The sequence below is a fragment of the Rhamphochromis sp. 'chilingali' genome, assembly GCF_963969265.1.
Source record: "Rhamphochromis sp. 'chilingali' genome assembly, chromosome: 19".
NCBI lineage: Eukaryota > Metazoa > Chordata > Actinopteri > Cichliformes > Cichlidae > Rhamphochromis > Rhamphochromis sp. 'chilingali'.
The window spans coordinates 32,221,845-32,237,557 of NC_137946.1; the positions used below are offsets into that span (position 1 = coordinate 32,221,845).

The 15,713-nt window shown below is 43.1% G+C and overlaps 1 protein-coding gene across 5 annotated transcripts in view; it reads left to right on the forward strand.

Annotated features, from left to right (window-relative positions):
• The first annotated feature begins 8,208 nt into the window (after positions 1 to 8,208).
• The window catches only part of prr7 (proline rich 7 (synaptic)), a 33,256-nt gene continuing 25,751 nt past the window's right edge, over positions 8,209 to 15,713 (forward strand). For 2 of the 5 annotated variants that reach the window (XM_080867014.1, XM_080867010.1), the window contains exons 1-2: positions 8,210 to 8,360; positions 10,215 to 10,575. The gene's annotated coding sequence lies outside the window, so the exon portion shown is untranslated. Of the gene's footprint in view, positions 8,361 to 9,092; positions 9,131 to 10,214; positions 10,576 to 15,713 lie in introns of those variants that run through there. The other 3 variants (XM_080867013.1, XM_080867012.1, XM_080867011.1) reach the window with 3 other exon arrangements.

Here is a 15,713-nt window from a genome sequence, read left to right on the forward strand (position 1 = left end):
AAGCTTTCTGGTCATGTTTAATGTAAAAATCCACCACATCGACAGCACACACACACGAAGGGAAACACAAAGTATAAGTGAATAACTGTTAGTGTGTCAGGGGAAACCACCGTGGACGTGATTAGGGTGACTCAAACTGTTTGTAATTGCTTTCCTGCTCCCTCATATAAAACCCACTCCTCTCCCTCCCTCTCTGACACTCAGCGGCTCAGTGTGGGTGGAAACCACGTCAGCTGTAAAACCACTGAAGGAGTTTCCACTCAGAGCGTCTATCCACCCGCTGGGAGCTGCAGAAACAGCCCGGTCCATTTATAGACCGTCAGCGGGGCTAAAAACAAACTGTTACTACATCGTTTCTCCTCTCAGCCGGAGGGAAACGACCACCGGCTCAAACCAAATCACACACCAGCAGTAATAATCAGCGTATTGTAGAGGTGACTGTGACATCGATGATGTTGGTGTTTACCTTTAAGCTCTTTGAAGGGAAACCCTTTATTCAATATCTGTGATTAATGGTTTAAATTTTTCTATTCAGCAAACCAAAGATAAAAGCTGTGTGCAAACCCCAAAGCTGCAATGAAATGAGCCTCACAGCAGGTTCTTACATCATCACGACCTCCGTTTTCATTCATCGTTTCTGATAAAAACGCCACATTTGGGTTCAAACATGCTTGATAAAGAACGATGTGCTTGAAATTTATTAAGAATAAACCAAAAACCCACTGAGATGTTTGGGAAATCAACCCGAGAGGCAGCAGACGGCGCCCGCTTCGGCGATCTGGTGCTCCAACACAGTTTACCGCAGAAACGTTGTACAAAGTAAAAACAGTTCACCAAGATTTCTGACTAAATTCATTAAATCTATTTTCAGGCCATAGTTTACATTTTATGGTGATAGTTTGAGATGTTCCTGGCTCTCACACTGAGAGATTATTTATTCTGTAACAAATCAGATTTTCTTCTCTGTGATTTGCCAAAACAGCCGGTGATTAGGAACGGCTCACAGCTTGAGCCTGGTTCAGTCAGGGCTCTGTGTGCGGCAGGCGGAGGTGAGGATCCAAACGCAGGACTCGTGAAGCCAAATGTCAACAGAAAACCACAGCGTTATTGCTGACAACGAACAAAACATGAATAGAACAATGAATACTGAGAACCGGAAACACACAGGCAGAATCTGAGGTTACGACGCGACCAGAGATGGGCAGTAACTTTGGGATTTGAAGATACATTTTTAAAGAGCTCCTCAGTCCAACCCAGTCTTTGCTCTCTTCTTTTTCTCCTCCATAAAGGCCACGTTGTTCTGGAAGTCCCAAGACGAACAGAATCATCCTTTTGGGATTTACTTACCTGGATGAGCATCAAGACATTTAATCTGTTTGTAGGCGTATTCTGCCTTCAGATGATGAACATATGACTCGTAGGCAGAGATGGGCAGTAACGCGTTACTGTATTCTGATTACTTTTTTCAAGTAACGAGTAAAGTAAGGGCTTAGATTAGGTAATTAGATTACCGTTACTTTCCCGTAGGAACGCTGCGTTACTGCGTTACTAAAACTGTGATTTTTTTGCGAGAGTGTCTCATGACAGTGACGTAAGCGAGTGCGCCGTTAGTGACGACAGCTGTGTGCAGATCAACAGTGGATCATATATCAAGTGCAGAGAGAGTATGAGCGTGCAGCGTTTAAAGCGTGGAAGTACTGACCTTACTTTGAGTTTGATTCCATAAAAAGTGACAAAAACATTAGTGTCCGCTGTGCGTGGGAAGAAAACTTCTTTTTACAGCGAAAAAACCCCTAAACTTCCAACAAGCACCGAGTAGCTACGACGTAATGGGAAACTCACAGAGAAACTCGCGGATTCTTCCACTGACCGCGGCACACCTGCACCAGGGTAAACCTCCGCCTACCCCACTCCTGCTTTACAGGTGAAAATAGAGCAACAGGACCGCTGAGTCTTTGACTTTATTTATTTTCTGCTGTGTTTTACTTGCATCTATTTGAAAGACTGAGTGTAAACACACACAAAAAAAATTATGTGCTGGAATGTGCAGAAAATAAGTTTAAATGTTAAACCACTATCCCCAGCAAGCTGCCTCAAAGCCTCATGGGAACGCAGGAGAGCTTCTGGGCTGCAAGCATCCAAGAGAGAAACAAGGCTGATTATCTTTTAGTCGCGGCATTAATGAAATCACCTCCAGGGGATCTTCAAAACTGACATTTCATAAGGAAACTTTTACCAAACTCACATAACAGACGTTATTAATTCAGTGACTCGAGCTTTAATATGCACGACTTTCACACTCACGAGTTCCTCCAGTGAAGGTCGACTACTTTAATGAAAACTGCAGAAGTGAAGGAAGCTGAGCAGCTAAAATAATCGTTTACACCTGCTCCTAGACAAAAACGTACGTTTTGCAAATGCAGCGCAGATTTGGTTCTAACTGAAATAAGTCAGTGTTCATGTCCTTTAGTTTTCCTCACAGAGAAGCTGATTTATGAAGCCTTGTGCTGATGGCCTGGCGCCCATTTCAAAGCGATGACCAGATATCAAGAGATGAATCTCAATGGAAACCTCGATGTGTGTTAAAGAAGAACGTGTTTTCTCCAAAGACAGAGTAAAACGAGCTTTTGTTAAAGGCTTCTAACAGAGAACTGGAAGGAGAGTCGTGCCCCTGAAACATTTCTGTTTCCCAGCAGGCGAGCCTCTTAATTCCTTGATCCAGAGCAATCAGATTTACTTGCTGAGAAAATAGGAAAGACCAAGCAGCAGTTTGGCTCCAACCAGCATTTTTATTGCTTTCAAGAAAAGAAACAGAGAATAAAAAGCCATGAGAGCAGTAGTGTGGTGTGTTAACCTCTGAAAGCCTACAAAAAATATAAAAACTTACAACAGGAAGAGCGGGCTGTTAATACACTAAAGACTAATTACTGAACAAAGACCAGGAGGGAGAAGAGCTGACAGTAACACAGGGGAGAAAAATCAGGGACTAAAAACAAACAACTTACTTTCATAGTAAAAAGAGGAAATAACGTAAAGGCCAAAACGAAACACACACAGAAGAAGACACGACTGCATTAAACATGATGTTGAGCCCGAGCAAGGGACAGTCAGGGACATGAACTCTAAACAAAGCTCGTCACTAGAGTGATGACAAAGGAAACACTGGAATCAAAGCCATGATGCTAGCAGTCAGGTTACAGGAGAAGAACAACAGGTGGACGAGCCCATTGGTCTTTTTATTTATCAGGCGCTCTTTGTTATCACTTTTCTCAGGATTCATCCAAAGAGTTGATTTTCTTTCCACTCCATCTGACTTCCAATGGAGGGGGGTGATTTTCGCTACCCAGTGACTAAAGACCAGCGGTCTCCAACTCCAAGCCTCGTGTCTGGTGTCCTGCAGGTTTTAGATGTGTCTTTGATCCAACACAGCTGATTTGAATGTATAAATGACCTCCTCAACATGTCTTGAAGTTCTCCAGAGGCCTGGTAATAAACTAATCATTTGATTCAGGTGTGATGGGTGAGATCTAAAACCTGCAGGACACCGGCCCTCGAGGCCTGGAGTTGCACACCCCTGCTAAAGACCAATATATTCTCCCAGAAAGCTCCCAGAGCTATTACACAAGGCCAGTTTTTAAAAATGATCAGAAACTCTGGGTCCTTGGAAGCAAAATGCAAAGAAATGAGGAGCAGCTCACAACTTTACTACATTAAGAAATACAAACCACAGGACACAACAAAATATGGACGGGACAAACTGCAGTACAATGGAGCAGCAGATTGTTCATTAGTCCAAGACTGACTCTCTAATTACGGTCTCACACGGTTCAGTTTGACTTGTGTAGGTGATGAAATCCACGTGTTGATACCCAAACAGAAAGTGTTGTTTGTCATAATGAGGATTTGCATAATGAAACCTTAGTGTTTGCAACAGATCCTCCACACATTACCCAACCCAAAGCTTTAAGAGGAACCACCAGCTTACACAGTCCTATAAAATACTTTGTAACCAGAACTGTAAACTAACTAAATCTAATAAAACTATAAAAATTTTGCATATTCAGTGGTGAGATTGTATCATGTCTCTATCCAAACTTTCAGTTGGCCAATTGTATATGATCATGGGAGGCTTGATTTAGTTCTGCCAGTGGATTAGTGCCTGGTTAATCATTAGTGTTGTCATGGTGCTCATTGGACAGCTCATTCAACTGAGAAACCTCAGCTGAAGAGTTACATACCATGCAAAAGTCTGGGTCCAGGAAACCTCTACAGCAGGAATGTCAAACTCATTTCACATCCGGAGCCGGACCATTAAAAATCCCCTTTCTCTCAGTGTAAGCTTACCTGCACATTCAATCCCTACGATATTCCTATTCAAGAAAAAGAAACACAATGTCAACAGCACGTCTCAATTTTAGCACATGATAAAGAAATGCTGCTGTAGTAAATGAAAAAAGTCTGTCAGCACGACCTTTTGGGCTTAAATTATAAAAAATAAACATGTAAAATTACAGAAGAAGTCCTAAACTGTCCTTTTATTATACAGGAGAAAGTTTTTGTTAATTCCCCAAAAAATCTACACAAATACTATTGTAGTTAGTAAAAACAAATATGTAATTGTTTATTTATTACTCCGGTATACTATGAGGGAGGTCGCCATCAGTAGGACAAAATGTCTTGCAAATGTGTAGAAGAGCAGAACAGTCATGAAGTTTAAGAAGAAGGCGACTTCACTTCTTCCGTTCTAAAATGTTTTAGAGCTGTTGAAGCCTCTTGGCTGAGAGGTGAACCGTCTTCAACAAAACTGAAGTCCAGTCGCTTTCTTTTAAAGCTCCTAAGACTGTGTGACCTGGATGAGCCTACACAAACATGTGGAGATGTTTTACCTTTGTAAACGTGAGTTACAGCTAAAGGGGAGAGACCGAAACATGGAAGTGTCTAAACAAGCGGCGTTAAAAGTGTTGAGGGTCCAAGAACAGCGCCCTGTGGAACACCATGTTTTAAGCAGTATAGTCAGCAAATAACCACATGGAAGTGAAGTACGTAAAAAACTGCAGTTCCTTTAATATCCACTAGAGGCTGGCTTCAGAAGTGACTGAGTCTCTGTGAAAATGTCCAACTTTAAAGCATTAATACGTTCTTACAGCAACACTTTTTAACTACTGAGTGAGGTGAACTTTTTCATGACTCGCCTGGATACCTGAGCACGGCTGCTTGGACTGACTGCTGCGCCAACCCAAGCAGGTGTAGCATCTGCTAGGCCTTTTGTGCTATTGGAGCATTTTTAATTGGCTATCTGACCAATAACACAGCCTGCTGTTTGGTAAAGACCATCACTGCTTGGTGATTAAAACTCCAGTATGTTCTCTGAGTTTCAGAAAGAAGAGGCCGTTACAGATCAGCTGCCAAACATGTAGCTGACGTGCCATATAGTTGAAAATACCTCATAAACAGACAGGTCTGAGCTTAACTCTAAACAGGTCACTGGTTTCTTGGTGGATATTAACAGGTTTCTATGACAGCCTTTTTTAGTTCCTTTGTGTCTCAGAGTGTGGCCTCCAGGCTCTTTGCCCACTGGAGCGACAGGTCGTTGAACTACATGCCATCAGGCCTCGGTTCGGTTTAGAAACAGAAAAAATGACAACAATAGCAATAAAAAAACCTCCTACTACTCCGAGTGCTGATGGCAGGAAACAAAAGCAAACTGAAATGTGCTGGAAAACGCACTGCTACGCACACGCAGACTGTCTTACAGATACGTGTGTTTGTAAGAAAACAGTGAAACAAAGCACGCTGATCGTCTCCTGCTAACAGCAGCTGGAAAAGACACGCGACACCTCTGCAAAGACTTTAACTGGATCAGAAATGCTCTGTTCCCAGAAAAGACTGAGGATTTCTGCTATGAGAGGGTCAGTGTGTGTGTGTGTGTGTGTGTGTGTGTGTGTGTGTGTGTGTGTGTGTGTGTGTGTGAGAGAGAGATGAACAGCTTGATCTTTATGACGAAGGAAGCGATGAAGACAACAGGCTCAGTGTTCATCTGAAAAGCCTCTTGAAGGGACCAGCTGGAGGAAAGTTACTCATCAAAGGCTGTGTTTTTATCTGTGTGTGTGTGTGTGTGTGTGTGTGTGTGTGTGTGTGTGTGTGTGTGTGTGTGTGTGTGTGTGTGTGTCACGCCTGCAGATTGGTGCTGATTGTAGGACTCTTGATTCTGATTGGATGATTTGTACTTTTATGAACCAATCAGCTGCTATGTGTTTCAGCTCCACTTTGACAGGAAGTAATAGAAAGAAATGAAGCAACAAGCAAGTCTAAAATAATCGACTAATCAGTGACACGGTTGATTAAATGCTAACAAGATGGTTTCAAATTTGCAAGATATTGTGCTGAAACCTCACATTAAAATTTTTAAGTAACACTATTGTTGTTTATCACCTTTGACCTGCTTATGGAAATGAGTGCAACCAGCAAAGGAGCAGTCACTGAATCCAGTCTCAGAGCAGATGATTCCCTCTTTTCCTGGTTTCCTAGAGAGTCTAAACTCATCCAGGAGTTCAGGGAAAACACAACAGACGGAGCCATCGAGCGATGTTTCAACTAATACATCCACAAAGAACGAAGGACTGGAAACATACGGGGACAAAACAATCAGGGATATAAAACTCCAGCCGCAGGACCATGACAATCATCAACGCTGCAGAAGTGAGACTAGACAAAAAAATACATGGTAAAGGCAGGACATCTAAACAGGAGCAAAAACCGATATGAGGGGCCATTTGGGCTGCACAAAGCCTCAAATATCTGAGCACGTGGAAGCAGGAACGTAGGAGCTGTGCATTTCTTCTGGTGTTTACACGTTTCAAAGATCAATCACCAGGACCTCAAAGACGCTTCTTTTTCCTTTCTTCTGCAACAGAAGGTCTGTGATGGGTTTGAAGGTTTCTTGAAAGTCACTGCCTTTAACTTGTTGTGCAACTCTCCTCATCTTTAATCCACCTCCATCCTTACCTTCGCACATAAAGGACTTCTCAGCACCTCCTTTGGAAAGTCTACGTGAGGAAACTTTACTCACTGCAACCCAAAATAAAAAGAAGCTAAACTCAAATCATTAAGAGGAAAACCAGACGTAAGCAGGCTTTTTTATTGCCTATAACCCAGAAATCAGTCTCTGTACAGAATACTGAAAGATCACAACACCTGAAATGTATCTGCAGGGGAGAGGAGGTTTGATGAAGGACGTGTAGTCAGGAGGCACAGGTGGAGGGAAACGATGGAGGGAGGACGAATCTTTAATTTGATTCAATTTGACTGCAGTGGGCCCGATAAGACCTCTGCTCACATCTGTGGTGGGAAGCAGTGGAGATTCTAGAGTCTTCAGGGACCCTGGGCAAAAATGAACAGGGGGCCCCTCCCTGCAGTGGATGCTGGGTGCACATCTAGTAGGATCAATTAAAAGTGGAAGTTTGAACTGATCATGTGGAGAGGGGGCCCCTTACCCTTCACGTTGCTGCTGGTGCCAGAAAGTAATGATTCTGACAAAATGTAATAAAGGAATGTTCAAGACACTTTCTGATAACATAAAATTAAAAAATGTTGTAGAGTTGAAATTGTATCGTAATAGTTCCAATCTAGAGAATTAAACGGACGTCCCTGGAGTCTAGCACGTAATAAAATACACACCGCACATAATTTACATAATTTACACCAACACACCTCCTTTATTCATAACAGATCTCCAAAGCGATTTGTTTCTCCTCCTGGGATCAGCCCTGCCTTTCATCTCTGGTGGGGACGAAATTTATAACAGAGGAAAAAGAAAGGCATGAAATTTCACTAAAATCCAACAAAGGCAGCAATGTAGCGAGACTGAAAAGACTGCTATGAATAATTATTTGGGCCTCTTGGTGCAGCAGTTGGGTATATCCCCTCTCTGACATCACATAGGTGCAATGATAGAAAACAAACTGTGTAAAGCTGGGTATTTAGAGCAGTGTAAGGCCTGGCCTTTAGCTCACAGGGATTACTTGTGCACAAACTAACCTCGGTATTAGAAACTTTGCCCATATTTAACATGAACAGCCACCACTGGAACAGGAGATGCATGACAGGAAATAAGGAAAGCTCGTTGTTCAGCAGGAAAACTAGCACAAAACACTTTCTCAGAAGCTGGAAATTTTTAACTAGAGATGCAGCATGCTATATGTGATTTGAATCTAGTGTAATGAAGAAGTTTGAAAGTCAAATGAGCTGAAGGTAGTCTGAGCTCAGCCCCTGAAATCTGACCACTGATGCAGAGCCTTCAGCCATTATGTTAGCTGGAGCCTTTTATATATGGACTCGGACGGCACACTGATGCCTTACAGGTAAGTTTACCACTAATGACAGTGTAAATATTTAATGTTCAGGAGGTGCAGGTGTGTTAAACAGTCACCTGATACGAACTCACTGGTTTGTAGCATCGTGTTAAATATTAAAAGCAGGAAACCACAACTGAGTTAATGTAAGTTACTGCTCAGCTCACAGGAGACTGCTTTGAAAATGCAAGCCTCAGAAACACTGGGGACTACATTTCCCATAACACGTTACTTTGAAACAGCCTTGTTTGTAGTAAATCAGACTTTATGCTACCTTGATGTAATGACAAAGCTTATCAGGTACTCCTTGTGTAGCTGAGTTACAGCTAGCTGGCTAACTGTCTCCGTGTTCACTGTTGCTACAGAAGTTATGTTAGCCATACAACTGTACTTACATGACTTACTGATGGCTAAAATAAAAACTGTTTGATTATCCATCAGTTTGACATTATAAATAAATGTTGGATCATGTTATCTGGTGAGTTATTTTTTGGCAAGCTAGCCAGTTAACATTTCACTTAGGTATGAGTTTGCTAGCAATAATATTAGCAAGGAAGCTATGGTTAGCTTGCTAGTTATACGCTGCAGAGAGGGTTAGTTTGTCATGTAACCTTTCAAATTAGATCATTAGCTAAGTTAGCATCAGCCCCTAATAGTTAGGACGGATTAGCTGACCTTATTACCTCTTGCTAAGTGACGTAGCTAACAAATGAGAAAGGGCAATGGCGTTAGCTACTACTGGCTAGAATAAACAAGATGAAATGGCTGGCAATGCACAGGTAGGACACCTGACGTCTTATTTTAATTCATCTTTTATTCAAAGCCTGTGGTTCATCATGCACTGTGTGCTAGAGCCTCGGCATAGGATTTTTCAGACTAATACCGATATTTGGTGATTTAGCTATCCGATATATCAGCCGATATTTTTTCTTTCATACACATGAAACATGAACAGATTTCCTTAACATTTGTTATGTGCCGTTATTTACGACTTCTCGCTCAGATAACATGATAGTGCAGTTTAAAAGAAATTTAGTTTCAATGTCAAAATAAGTTGTAGATCACGCTCAGCCTGACTCAATTCAGTTTAAATTTAGTTTTACTAATATGTGGGGATAGGTTAATTAAAAAATGTAAATTGCCCATAGGTGTGAATGCGGGACTGAATGTGAGTGCGAATGGTTGTCTGTCTCTGTGTGTCGGCCCTGCCACAGACTGGCGACCTGTCCAGGGTGTACCCCGCCTCTCACCCTATGACAGCTGGGTTAGGCTCCAGCACCCCGCGACCCTGAAAAGGATAAGCAGAAGCGAATGGATGGATGGATGGATGGATGATATAGCAACAGCAACAGCAGTCTCCTCGAGTCGCTGTATAATATTTCTCTCATAAGCCAGCATGAGAGAAATATGCTTTCTTTCTCAGACTCTGCTCAGATCAGCTGGTTTTCATATTTGGGGCAGCAAACACCTGTTATTTGTCCACCTGGTGGACAAACTATGCAACAACAACCCTCGCACTGGTTGAAGGGTGTTTCTCTTTCACATGTTTAGTTTTAATATAGTTATCAGCTATTATATCAGCAGATATATGTTGCATATATCTGCTGATATATCAGTCTGGCTCCGTGGCATGCTGTGAGGAACTTGAACTTATTTTAAGCAGCTTGTGTTTTATTTGCTTCCACTCCTCCAGCTGGATCTCAGGTGCAGTGAGGAAGACTTCCTCAGAAATCCCCACAGGAGTAAAATCCACCCAGTTTAAACTGTCTGACATGGAAACATCTCTCATCGCTTTACGCCTCTCTGCCTTCCTTCCTTCCTTCCTTCCTTCCTTCCTTTCCTCCTTCTGTCTTCCTTTGCCAGTTCGTGCGTCCTTGGAAAAACCCGGCAGCTTGATTTGTATTCTCATCATTCAGACAGACTGCTGGGCCGAGAGTCACGAAACACTCCTGCTGCTGCTCCGCTGATGGAGAGGAGGGGAGGGACTGAGTGAAGGAGAGACAGAGGAAGAGGGAGGAGCCAGGCTGTCAAGGTGAAAACCTTTTTTTTATCAGCCTGACGTCCAAAACACGACGCGCAGCGCTGCCGGGAGGAGGCAGAGGAGAGAGGAGCTCCCATCTTTACCGAGGAGAAACTGTGTTTACCTTTTTGGTTTTTAAATTGTGGACTCTAAGTTGAATGGCTCAGTGAGCGGAGCCCGTCGGAACCAGCGCAGGAATTAAAGGTGAGTTTGTTTTTTTCGATAACGTGGAGTTGTTACCTGCGCTGTCACGTTATCCTGGCGTGTCTGTGCGCAGACACTCCCGTGTTTTTGGCATCGGTGCTCCTCGGAGCTGCTCTGCAAAGGTCCCTCCTGCTGCTGGGGAATTAAAGGAGAGACCTTTGGAGAGCAGCAGTGCGTCTGAGCGGTTGCGTAATGTGGAAACCGATCAGCGCGTTTTGGGGACGATTTCACAGACACGACTCCGCTTAACGCAGAGTCACTAAACACAAAACAAACACTTTCCCGCGCACTTTTAGCGCCAGCTGCGCGCTCTGAGCCTCTTTAGCGACACATGGTTGCACCTGACGCACAGGTAGCTCTGAGTGTGGACTGCTTCGGATCAGCCGCAGCTCCACCTAACACGGCCTCGATGTCAGGGGTGACAGCTGGAACACATCTGGCCCACTGAACACTTTGGAGTGCGCAAAGTGAGTCATAAACGCCAAAAGTGGCCAAGAAGAAGCAGGTGCAGTTACTTACTGACACCTACACCTGCTGCCGTAAAACGTGTCCTCTGTTTGAGAGGAAGGTCCAATTTAGGGGCCCTAGAGGTCACGTGGGTGCAGTGATTTATAAGCAGATGAATAAACGATTGTGAAGATTTATTTGGCCAAACTTCAGGTGTGTTGTGACACCTGGGCTACATCCACAGAGCCCTTCCTGGTGCTGTAGCTGTGCTATAAATGACCCAGACTGACGTCAGATGTGTCCATTATCGGGGAATAAATTCCAGTGCAGAGAGCTGAAAGTGAAGCTTGAGCAGCGACTGATGGACGAACACTTGAATGAAGAAGAAGAATTAGATTTGTAAGTTGGTATGCATTTAGTTTCCCTCAGTTTATTGAGAAACAATAAAGCGTTGATCACAGGGCAGGAACCTTTCAGCAGCTGAGTGGACTCAGTGCTGATATTTACTGACCAGCTTTGTTGTAGTAGGACTGTCATGATAGACATGATATTATTACTGCACTGTTTAAATGACTTTCACTGACATTTCTCTTGGTCTCAACACCACAGACTGTATATAAATTTGGACTTTGCCACAGTTGTTGTGTTTATAACCAGAGGTAACAGGTGTGACTGAGACACCAGCTCTGCTCGCTCACAGTTTGAGGGGAGCAACGATCAGAAACAAACTCTGCTTTATTATTGGCTTTACTCTGAAGTTTAATTCAGTTCAGTTGAATTCATGTAGTGACAGATCAAATGAACAGTCAGTATCAGAGAGAAAACAATCAGGTGGTCCACTCTGAGGAAGCACTTGGAGACTCTGGGGAGGAAGAAGTCTTTTTTAACAGGAAGAGGACAATAATAGAAGCAGGATCAGGGAGAGGCACCCATCGGGGGTGGAGTCAGGGAGACAGAAAAAAAACACAAACTAAACAACCAGCACCCTGAGCCAATAGCAGCAGGGCTCCGGGTCACCTGATCCAGCCCGACCTAAAAGGAAAGCTTCAATCGTAGTGTGAACAGTAACGAGGGTGTCTCTGTCTGCTGAACCCAGACTGGGAGCTGCTTCCACACAGCGACCTGAAGCTGAAGGCTCTGCCTCCCATTCTACTTTTAGCAACCCCAGAAATCCAAAATAAACCAGAGAAAGCAGTGATCTGTTAGGGGGATAAGCTACTGTGAGGTCTTTAAGACAGACACGGGCTGCTTGTCCCAGACTTGTCAGGAGAAGGATTTAGAATTAAATTCAGGATTTAATTAAAGAGAAGCTAGTTAGGCCCCATCAGTACTCTGCTGCAGCATTTTGGATCAACTTGAGGCTTTTCAGGGAGCAGCCTGATAATTCTTTACAACAGCTCAGCCTAGAGGTATAAATGTTTGGACTCATTTTTACTCTGGATGTTTCTAAATTTGATGGTATTGAGATGAATTTGTTTGCATTATTGTAAGAGGCAACTTCTCATTTCTGGACTTGATTGCATTCACTGACTGCACAGAGTCATTCCTCCCAACAAGCTTCCTCTCTAACACGATAAAGTCTCGACCTTGTGTTGTTGTCCTTCTGCTGCCTCTGGATAAAATGAGCCGAATGGAAACTTGCACCTTTACTAATGTGTTTCACGTCGTTTTGAGCCAGGCCTTTTGAAGTACAAATGCATCGAGCTGACACTCATCGGTATGTGCAGTTTGCTTCATTATGGACACAAAACCGGTGAGACGGGATCAAAGCAGAGCTGAGGGGCTTCAAATCGGCGCTCATTTAAATCGGTTTCAACGTGCAGCTCCTCTGCACAACAAACAGCAAGAAGGCGTCGAACAGAATACGGCAGAGACCTTCTTATCCGACCGAGGAGCTCAGGAACCTGCTGCTGAGGCCGAGACGAGGGCAACATTAGGCCTGATTGGACACACCTGTGGAGCTGCAGAGACGTAAAGTACCCCATCGCCGTGTTTAGTATGTGACGTCGGATTGTTTTGTATTCAGTGAGCATGTGAAGCATCTGCAGGTGAAGCTGCTCTGCAGCCTCAGTCGTGACTCAGACCTTTATCCTCAGGCTGGTCCTTAGAAGTGACTCAGCTGGTTTATGGCCCCAAAAAACCAAAAACAGGCCTTTTTTGTTTCAGTGGACTTACTCTGCTCACACCTCAGTGCTTTTATTCTTGGGCTCTCCTAGAATAGCTTATTATGGTTGAAAGCTCAAAATAATCATCCCTCTGTCTGAAGCAAGCTGTTTTAGCTCCTCCCCCTTAAATACAACTTACTCGTAATTCGCTGTTCTTCATAAACAGAATGTTTTAAAAGGGGGTGGGGCTTCTGTACCTAAAGTGATCTTAGGGAAAGCCCCACTCTATGACATCATGCAGATCGAAGAGCAGGTCAGTGAGCAGTCTGTGCTTTTGGCTCGCAGGGATTACTTTATTTGAAATCAACAGTTTCTGTATGACAGGAAATAAGGAAAAGCAGATAAGTGCCCTTTAACCCTGCTGAGATATTCAGATTTGATAGTGGTGATCTGTAGGGCATGAAACGGCAATAAACAGCTCTGTTTACTTGCTTACACAAATTGTAGGACAAATTTTAGGTAAAAAAAAAAAAAAAGTCAGAAAATGTCTCTAAAACAGGCATGAAGCAGAAAATGTTCACCTCATAGTCACGATTTCATTTGTCCTTTCAGCCACATTCTCTCAGTGACCTTTGAGAAATGAGAGTGCTGCAGACCTTTAAAGGACACCAGCAGGAAAAACCGCTCGTTTCCAGGAAAAAGGTCTTAAGATTTTATCCGACACCCTCAGCATGTGGATCCGGTGATCATGAGGGACTTTTGAGTGAAAAGTGACGACAGATGTGTTGCTTTGAGAGGAGACGGCGTGACCCGCTGAAGCAGAAACACTGAATCCTGACAGAGATCAACCCGAGCTGGAAATCTTAAAGCTGGAAATACATGCTGGGAGGAATTTTCCATCTTAACAGGATACCTGAAGGTTTTTTTTTCTTTTATTTGTAATCGCACATGATCACTTTCATTTCTAAAACTAGACCAGATATGATTTTGCCAAATTTAGATGTTGCTTTTAGAGCATTGTCACGAACTGGGCCGTACGGTCATGACAAAGAAAACCCCAGACATGGTTAGGAATGTATCCCAAGCTGCTTTATTCTTTTAAAGCAAGTGAAACAGAAAAGAAACCCTACTGTCAAAAACAAACAGTGATGTGTGTAATCAGTACCATCAGTAGTGTGTGTGAAACATGTAATAGTGTCAAAAGCAAAAACCTAACGCAGCCAGAGTCCAACCTAAAGGCTTTTTATATAGAGTCCCGGCTCACTGGCCCAGATGTTGCCAGTGTCACTGATTGTAAACGGGAACTCCGCCTCTCCAACGCCTGCAAACAAGACACACGTGAGCCAAAAGGAAGGCAGGGTGCAGTGGGTCGTCACAGCGTAGAAATGAACTTGTGAATGTTTCAGAGTCTTTCTGTGTTCATGTGTTGAATGCCTTCATGCATTTTATGACTCGAGGAATTAAGAGTTGCTTGCAACATACATTAGTGACAAGCAATAGCCAGATGTGCTGGTGACCTGTTTCTTCACATTGTTGGACTTTGGTCAGATTCAAAACCACACCAAATGTGGCAGATCTTTACTTTTGTCCTTGCTCCAGCTCTCCAACATGATTTTCACCTGGATAGGTTTTGTGCAGTTTTGGAAAATAGATGATGACAGGATACTTGCAGCCTTAGTTTTTCTCTTTCCGATTTTAAAAAATTGCTCAATGAGTTTGGTAATTTAAAGTCTGACCTGTTGGTGGCAGTGTTGTCTCACTGTTAAGATTTCCAAGGATTTTTCCTGTCTCTCTCCCTTCAGACCCATCCGGTTGCAGCAGATGGCTGCCCATCCCAGAGACTGGTTTTGCCAGAGGTTTCTTCCTGTTAACAGGGAGTTTTTCTTTCCCACTGTCACCAAGGGTTTGCTCACAGGGGACTGTCTAAATGTTCAGGTTGTTTCTGTGTAATTGAAAGGTCTTTACTTTACAATATAAAGCACTTTGAGGTGACTGTTGTGCTATATAAATGGTGAAAGATTGAATTAAAGACAGGCACAGTGATGCAGAAAGGTGTGCTTGCAGAGTGAAGTGATGATGGCAGCATTTGCAGATGCAGATCAGGATTGTTTTGTGTTGTTCATGTTGGGGGATGTGGTTTAAAATCTTTCCAGCTATGAAGTAGCTAAAGTGGTTTAAACTGATGTGGGATGCTCACATGCCTCAGCTGCAGTTTTCCAGGAAAGGTTTCCAGCTCCAGAAGCTAGAAAAACTCCTGGAAAGCCTTCAGCTGCTGAAATTACCAACAAGAGCTTTTTTGGCTTTGACTATTCTCAAACAGACTGCTTGTAGTACAATTATGAGTTTGCACTTTTAAACCCTTATTGAAGTTTACATAGCTGGTTTTGATAGACGGCTAAGAATTTAGAGCAGCTTGTGACCTCTGAGGAAGTGCAAACCTTTAGTTACAGCATCCGTAGGTATTTCATAACTGTTTTTCATTAGTGTTTTGTCAGGGTAGGCAGTGAAATCTTAAAAAAAGAGATATCAATTGAAACATACCTAATGCGATCTGCCTCTTTTTATCTCAAGCTGTAAAGCTTCTCT